This window comes from Xenopus tropicalis, chromosome 9 (genome assembly GCF_000004195.4).
Source record: "Xenopus tropicalis strain Nigerian chromosome 9, UCB_Xtro_10.0, whole genome shotgun sequence".
Lineage (NCBI taxonomy): Eukaryota > Metazoa > Chordata > Amphibia > Anura > Pipidae > Xenopus > Xenopus tropicalis.
In genome coordinates, this window is record NC_030685.2 from 11,300,273 (window position 1) to 11,309,289 (window position 9,017).

Genomic DNA, 9,017 nt, shown 5'->3' on the forward strand with positions numbered 1-9,017 from the left:
TCAGTCAAGGCCAATTAATTCCATCCATAATGGGCCATCTTTATACAGTACATAATTTAAAAATGGTAAACTACTTATACGCTTGGGACTAAGGCAGATTCTAGGGGTACATCTGAATAAGAAACTTGCTGTAGCAAACAGTTCCAGTCAGTAGCAGCAATGGGCAGCAAGGTTTTTGAGCTGTATTAAAGGGGGTATAGATTCAAGAGAAGAGAGGGCAAGTCTTTCCCTTTACAAAGAACTGGTAAAGGAAAAATGCAATGCAGTTTTGGTCTTCACTCCTCAATCAAGGGTTAGGATAGAGTCCAAACAAGAGTGACTTAGCTGGTTAAGGTGTATGGAAGGGTATGGGGAAGTAAGTCCCAAACTGGGAATCTTTAAACATGAGAATAAATGTATAAATATGTAAGGGGGCCACACAATAAACTCTCTGATACCTTAAGTATAGGTAGATCTTTCCAACAGATCAAGAGAATCCAATGAGATGACAAGAAAAAAGGTTCAGTCTTGATGATGTAAAAATATTTCTTACGCTGAGACCGGTGATGTTGTAAAAAGATCTCCCTGAATTACTTGTATCTTAGTTGGGATCTTAGTTGAGAAAAAGGAAATACATTTTTTTTCTAAATTTGAATTATTATATTAAAATGGGGATATAAGTCTATATGGGCCTTCCCATAATTCAGAGCTTTCTGGAGTACTGTGGTGCTCTGCTCAGGGCACTATAATGTATGTATGTATAGCAACTGGGTAAGAAGGAAAATGTTTTGCACAGTGTGAATGAATAACATAAAAAGAATATCCAATTTTATTACAAACATTTGGAAACAGATTGAGAAAGGTATCTCCTTAAAATAACCATGATTGTGTCATAAAATAAAGTTACTGCAGCTTACAAACACATTGGCCACCGGTAAATAGAACAATACCTTTCCTAATTTACCTTTAAAACCAAATACCTTTAGAACCAAAGTTCATTCTTCCAAAAAGTCCCCAAACATATATTGCACAACCCTGTTCAGTTGCATCGGGGTAAAGAGATTTTGTTGATAACCGTTTCTCCACTTCACGACGCTCAGGTTGGAAGGTATTTAAAAATCTAGAACATTGGATGGGGAAAGCCCATATTTTTGGTTGGTTTGTTGGTAAAACTGAGACTTACCGCTATACAAAGCAATGCATTGTGACATGTTCTACATGGAAGGCCGGGCAACCTCAGTTTCAGAAAAGATGTTCCTAAATAAACCATCCGATTGCTCTCTAGTGATTAATTATAATTCTGAAATGCATTCACTGCAGTCTATAGAGATCTAGCAAATCCAATGTCCCTTGGTTCCTTCATTGACTACTGCTTGGCCAATTCGGGTAAACTTTTTACTAAAGATAAAAACTAATCAACATTGACAGATATACATTTCAATAAGCATGTGAACTCCAAAGACTTCTGATAAATTGAATATATTATTGCACTGAACATAGTCATGAGATTAAGGGCCCTATTTACTAACGGTTATGGTTTTTATTTTTTTACAATATGTTGTATTTTAGAGCTACAAAGAAAAATAGTGAGTTATTAAATAAAAAATCCATGAAAGAATAAGTTGCCCATTTTAAAGCTGTTGAGGTCATGTAGAAGTCAATGGGAGCTGACCTTTATCCAACTCGAAGTTCTTTCTTGGTTTCTTAAAGTTTTTATGGATTTCAGACACTTTCATTAAAAAAAACAATAATTTTTTGTAGATTTCGAATTTTTCATGGATTACTTTTGTCACTTTTTTCATTCATGCTTTTCCTAAATGGCAGTTTTAATAAATTTCTTGGCATTTGTGTCTTTAAAACCATGAAAATCACTGTAACTGGGATCTTTTGGACAATGTCTGCTCTAGAGGGTGGGGGGAAAAAGCCTGGACTATATACCCACAATTTTATATACCCACCATTTTATATACCCACCATGAACGTCCCATTTTAATCTTTTGTAAAATGCGGGTGTAGTGACTTTTTTGGTACGCACAACTTTTTTTAACATGACAGCGCCCAATTTGAGGCAAACGCGGCTTTTTTTGACATGTGGCAATTTTTTTTATGACAAATTTTGACTACCTTTGAAAGTCAATAGGCAAAATGTGATTGGCTGTTGGTGTCTCCGCCCAATTTTTCTATCTTTGAACTGCAAATACCTAGTGATTAACTTTTAACAACCTTGGAATTAATACTTAAATAATAGCATCAATTTAAATATGTCAATGAAATTTAATGGCTGTTGGTGGCTCAACTCACTTTTTCTAACCTTTAACCTTAGTCCCCCAGTGACTAACTGTAACAAGTTTGGGGACTCTGGCATTAAATGTGTGAGAATGGCAGAGGTTTCCCCACAAAAATCAATCAAAGAAATGGAATTGGCTGTTGGTGGCTCCGCCCACTTTTTCCAACCCTGAATACAAAGCCACTCAGTAACAGATTGGGCAAAGTTAGGGAACCCTGGCATAAATTTTGTGAGAAAGGCAGCATTTTGAATATAAACCAGTGAAATTCTTGATTCATTTATTCTTCCAGTCTATCCAAAGATTTTTCATTTTCTGTAAAGTTTTTTTTAAGGATATTTTGAGTTCCTGGTTCCTCAGACTGTAGATCAGAGGATTTAAAAAGGGGGTTAATATTGCATAAAATACAGATGCTATTTTGTCATCCATATGTTGATGATTTGCATTTGTGTGAAAGTAGTTGAAGAAAGTAGTGGAGTAAAATATAGAGACGACAGTTAGATGGGAGGAGCAGGTGGAGAAAGCTTTGGATCTCATCTGCTTCGATGGAGTTTTAATTACAGTTCTGATTATAGTTATATAGGGATAAAGGGTGACCCCTGAAACAATACCACCGAACAGTATTCCACAGAGAAATATAAGCAATACATTGATGAATATGTCACTACAGGAGACCTGAAGCAACTGGGGCATGTCACAAAAGAAACTTTGCAAAGCAACAGAACTGCAAAATGTCAATTTAGTTAAAAAAAGTGTTTGCACCATGGAATTTACTGCACAAAAAATCAACAGGCCTAATACAAACTGAAAGCAAACTTTCCGATTCATTATCTGCATGTAGTGAAGAGGGAGGCAGATGGCAATGTATCTGTCATAGGACATCACTGCCAGTAGAGACATCTCTGATACATCAAAAAAGAGGAAAAAGTAGAACTGAGTTAAACAAGCTGGTACAGAAATGATCCTTATACCTGTGAGTAAATCAAAGAGCATTCTTGGGGCAGTGACTGAAGAGTAACTCATATCCAGACATGCCAGGGTTCCAAGGAAGAAGTACATGGGGGTGTGAAGATGGGAATCAGTGAAGATCAGGAGAAGGATGAGAAGGTTCCCAGTCAGAGTTATAAGATAGATGAGGAGAAACACCAGGAACAGAGGAAGCTGAAGACTCGGAAGATCAGACAGACCAGCAAGAACCAACACATACACTATTGTTTGGTTTTCCATCTCACTTTGGTAATGCATATAAGGATGAACAATCACATAATAATGATAATACATTAAAAGCAAAACCATTGATTGAGTGGTTATGGTATATGATATTTAATTTTCTCAAGGCCAATTAATCCCATCCATAATGGGCCATCTTTATACAGTACATAATTTAAAAATGGTAAACTACTTATACCCTTGGGACTAAGGCAGATTCTAGGGGTACATCTGAATAATAAACTTGCTGTAGCAAACAGTGCCAGTCAGTAGCAGCTGTAAGCTGTATTAAAGGGCGTATAGATTCGGGAGAAGAGAGAGTAAGTCTTTCCCTTTACAAATATTTGGTAAGGCCATATCTACAAAATGCAATGCAGTTTTGGTCTTCACTCCCCAAACTGTATATTATTAAAATAAATAGAGTCCAAGCTGGTTAAGGTGTATGGAAGGGTATGGAGAAGTGTGTCTCAAACTGGGAATGTTTAATCAGGAAAATAAATGTATAAAAACTGTATGTAAGGGGACAATACAATAAACTCTCTGATACCTTAAGAATAGGTAGATCTTTCCAACAGATCAAGGGAGTCTAATGAGACAAGAAAAGGGGTTCAATCTTGATTTGTAATAATATCTTTTACAGTGAGACCTTTAAAGTTGTGAGAAGATCTCCCTGAATTATTGATATCTTAGTTGGGATCTTAGTTGAGAAAAGGAAATACATTTTTTTTAAAATTTGAATTATTATATTAAAATGGAGTCTATGGGATAAGTCTATATGGGTCTTCCCATAATTCAGAGCTTTCTGGAGTACTGTGGTGCTCTGCTCAGGGCAGTATAATGTATGTATGTATAGCAACTGGGTAAGATGGAAAATGTTTTGCACAGTGTGAATGAATAACATAAAAAGAATATCCAATTTTATTACAAACATTTGGAAACAGATTGAGAAAGGTATCTCCTTAAAATAACCATGATTGTGTCATAAAATAAAGGCACTGCAGCTTACAAACACATTGCCCACCGGTAAATAGAACAGTACATTTGCTAATTAAACTTTAAAACCAAATTGTACACTTTATATAGAAGATACATTTTCTGAAATGTTCATTCTTCCAAAAAGTCCCCAAACATATATTGCACAACCCTGTTCAGTTGTATCGGGGTAAAGAGATTTTGTTGATAACTGTTTCTCCAATTCACGACGCTCAGGTTGGAAGGTATTTAAAAATCTAGAACATTGGATGGGGAAAGCCCATATTTTTGGTTGGTTTGTTGGTGAAACTGAGACTTACCGCTATACAAAGCAATGCATTGTGACATGTTCTACATGGAAGGCCGAGCAACCTCAGTTTCAGAAAAGATGTTCCTAAATAAACCATCCGATTGCTCTCTAGTGATTAATTATAATCCTGAAATGCATTCACTGTAGTCTATAGAGATCTAGCAAATCCAATGTCCCTTGGTTCCTTCATTGACTACTGCTTGGCCAATTTGGGTAAATTTTTTACCAAACTTAAAAACTAATCAACATTGACAGATATACATTTCAATAAGCATGTGAACTCCAAAGACTTCTGACAAAATGTTAAATTGAATATATTATTGCACTGAACATAGTCATGAGATCAAGGGCCCTATTTACTAACAGTTGTAGTTTCTAATTTTTCATGATATGTCGTTTTTTTAGAGCTACAAAGAAGAAAACAGTGATTTATTAAATAAAAAATCCATGAAAGAATAACTTGCCCATTTTAGAGCTGTTGAGGTCATGTAGAAGTCAATGGGAGCTGTCCTTTATCCAACTGGAAGTTCTTTCTTGGTTTCATGGTATTTTTTTGGATGTCAGAGACTTTCATTCATTCATTTAATAAAAAATTTTTTGTAGAGTTTTGTAGAGTTGTAGAGTTGAATGAAGCTGTCCCATTTCGCCAAAAAATTTGAGAAACTACAGAAAAATGATCAGACCTGTGAAAACAGTGAGATGCCTTTTTGAATCCGGTCCTTGCACTTCCACATAATTGTGCTGGACTGGGGTGTATGTTGGCCACTAGAGCTGCCAAATTAACGGCCCACCCCACATTGTCTTCAATCCCCTAAACAAACCCCCATCCCCAACAGGTACCTCCGCACAGCATCCACCTTCCCAACTTCAAATTTCGACCCATGCCATGCTGCTGCCTGCTACTGCTGCAAAGTAGCCCCTGGCAGGACTGGACAAATAGGGTCCAGAGGGGCCAGGGGTTTCTCCTGGTGCCCCATCAATCCAGTCTGACACTGCTTGGTATAGAATAGATTTTTGATGTTGTTCAATGTCATTTATTCTTCCAGTCTATCCAAGGAATTTCATTTTCTGTAAAGTTTTTTTTAAGGATATTTTGAGCTCCTGGTTCCTCAGACTGTAGATCAGAGGATTTAAAAATGGAGTAAATATTGCATAAAATACAGATGCTATTTTGTCCTCCATATGTTGACCATTTGCATTTGTGCGAAAGTAGTTGAGGAAACTAGTAGTGTAAAATAAAAAGGCCACATTTAGATGAGCGAAGCAGGTGGAGAAAGCTTTGGATCTCATCTGCTTTGATGGAATTTTCAGTACAGTTCTGATTATAGTGATATAAGGATAAAGGGTGACCCCTAAAATGATAGCACCGAACAGTATTCCACAGAGAAATATAAGCAATACATTGATGAATGTGTCACTACAGGAGACCTGAAGCAACTGGGGCAGGTCACAAAAGAAACTTTGCAAAGCATCAGGCCTGCAGAAGGTCAGTTTCGTTAAAAAAAATGTGTGCACCATGGAATTTACTGCACAAAAAATCAACAGGCCTAATACAAACTGAAAGCAAACTTTCCAGCTCATTATCTGCATGTAGTGAAGGGAGCGGCAGATAGCAATGTATCTATCATAGGACATCACTGCCAGCACAGACATCTCTGATACATCAAAAAAGAGGAAAAAGTAGAACTGAGTTATACAAGCTGGTACAGAAATGTTCCTTCTACCTGTGTGTAAATCAAAGAGCATTCTTGGGACAGTGACTGAGGAGTAACTCATATCCAGACATGCCAAGGTTCCAAGGAAGAAGTACATGGGGGTGTGAAGATGGGAATCAGTGAAGATCAGGAGAAGGATGAGAAGGTTCCCAGTCAGAGTCATAAGGTAGATCAGGAGAAACACCAGGAACAGAGGAAGCTGAAGACTCGGAAGATCAGACAGACCAGCGAGAAACAACACATACACTATTGTTTGGTTTTCCATCTCACTTTGGTAATGCATATAAGGATGAACAGTCACATAATAATGATAATACATGAAAAGCAAAAACAATTGTATTTAGCAATTATGATATACAATATTTAATTTTATACACTTCTTGGGACTAAGGCAGATTCTAGGGGTACATCTGAATAATAAACTTGCTGTAGCAAACAACTGTCAGTCAGTAGCAGCAATGGCCAGCAAGGTTTTTGAGCTTGATTAAAGTGTGTATATATTTGGGATAAGAGAGTGTAAGTCTTTCCCTTTGCAAATAACTGGTAAGGCCATATCTACAAAATGCAATGCAGTTTTGGTCTTCACTCCTCAATCAAGGGTTAGGATAGAGTCCAATCAAGAGTGACTAAGCTGGTTAAGGTGTATGGAAGGGTATGGGAAAGTAAGTCCCAAAGTGGGAATGTTTAAGTAGGAGAATAAATGTATAGATAGGTAATGGGACCTCACAATAAACTCTCTGATACCTTAAGTATAGGTAGATCTTTCCAACAGATCAAGGGAATCCAAAGAGATAACAAAAAAAGGTTCAGTCTTAATATGTAAGAATATGTTTTACAGTGAAACCTATAAAGTTGTGAGAAGATCTCCCTGAAGTATTTGTCTCTTAGTTGGGATCTTAGTTGAAAAACCAAATTGTACACCTTACATAGAAGATACATTTTCTAAAATGTTTATTCTTCCAAAAAGTCCCCAAACATATATTGCACAACCCTGTTCAGTTTCATCGGGGTAAAGAGTTTTTGTTGATAACTGTTTCTCCACTTCACGACACTCAGGTTAAAAAGGTATTTAAAAATCTAGAACATAGGATGGGGAAAGCCCATATTTTTGGTTGGTTTGTTGGTGAAACCGAGACTTACCGCTATACAAAGCAATGCATTGTGACATGTTCTACATGGAAGGCCGAGCAACCTCAGTTTCAGAAAAGATGTTCCTAAATAAACCATCCGATTGCTCTCTAGTGATTAATTATAATCCTCAAATGCATTCACTGCAGTCTATAGAGATCTAGCAAATCCAATGTCCCTTGGTTCCTTCATTGACTACTGCTTGGCCAATTCGGGTAAACTTTTTACTAAAGATAAAAACTAATCAACATTGACAGATATACATTTCAATAAGCATGTGAACTCCAAAGACTTCTGATGAAATGATAAATTGAATATATTATTGCACTAAACATAGTCATGAGATCAAGGGCCCTATTTACTAAAGGCTGTGGTTTTTAATTTATTACGATAAGTGTTTTTTTAGAGCTACAAAGAAAAATAGTGACTTATTAAATAATAAATCCAGGAAAGAATAAGTTGGCCATTTTGAAGCTGTTGAGGTCATGTAGAAGTCAATGGGAGCTGTACTTTATCCAACTGAAAGTTCTCTCTTGGTTTCATGGTATTAAAGGTTTTCAGTTTTTTGTAGATTTTGGTTTTTTTGTGGATTACTTTTATCGCTATATTCATTCGTGCTTTTCCTCATTGGCAGTTTTAAAAAAAATGACTTGGCATTTGTGTCTTTAAAACCACAAAAATCACTGTTGATAAACTTGCCTGTAACTGGGATCTTTTGGCCAATGTCTGCTTAAGAAGGTGGGGGAAAAAAGCCTGGACTATATACCCACCATTTTATATACCCACCATGAACTTTTAGCGCCAGGTTACAAAATCTAAGGTGCCCACATAAAATCATTTAAAATCATTAAATAACCTAATAACTTAATAACAAGAAGCTGCTATACCTGCCCCCACCAGCAATCAGATCCCCTTTCTGTAACCACCAAACCCCCATTTACCAATGGCCGTAATCTCTAGCCTCAGCCCTAACCTTCCACCTCCTTGAATCCCATTTGGCAATAATGTCCTTGGCTGTGACTTCCGTCCCCCTACCTACCTCCTTACTAGCATAACTCTATTGCTTTGTTAACTGGGGAGGGATGGTGGGAGCTGCTAAGGTAACATAGTAACATAGTAACATAGTAAGTAGGTTGAAAAAAGACGTACGTCCATCAAGTTCAACCATAATGCCTATATATAACCAGCCTAACTGCTAGTTGATCCAGAGGAAGGCAAAAAACCCCATCTGAAGCCTCTATAATTTGCCCAATTCCTTCCTGACTCCAAGATGGCAATCGGACCAGTCCCTGGATCAACCCTGTTTAAATCCTGACTTCCACCCCCCAGCCAATCATACTGCTGGACTACATTACCCACAATCTTTAGACTTAAAACTTCCCCCTGGTCCTTTCCTAACCTTGTCATGGCCCCTAACCC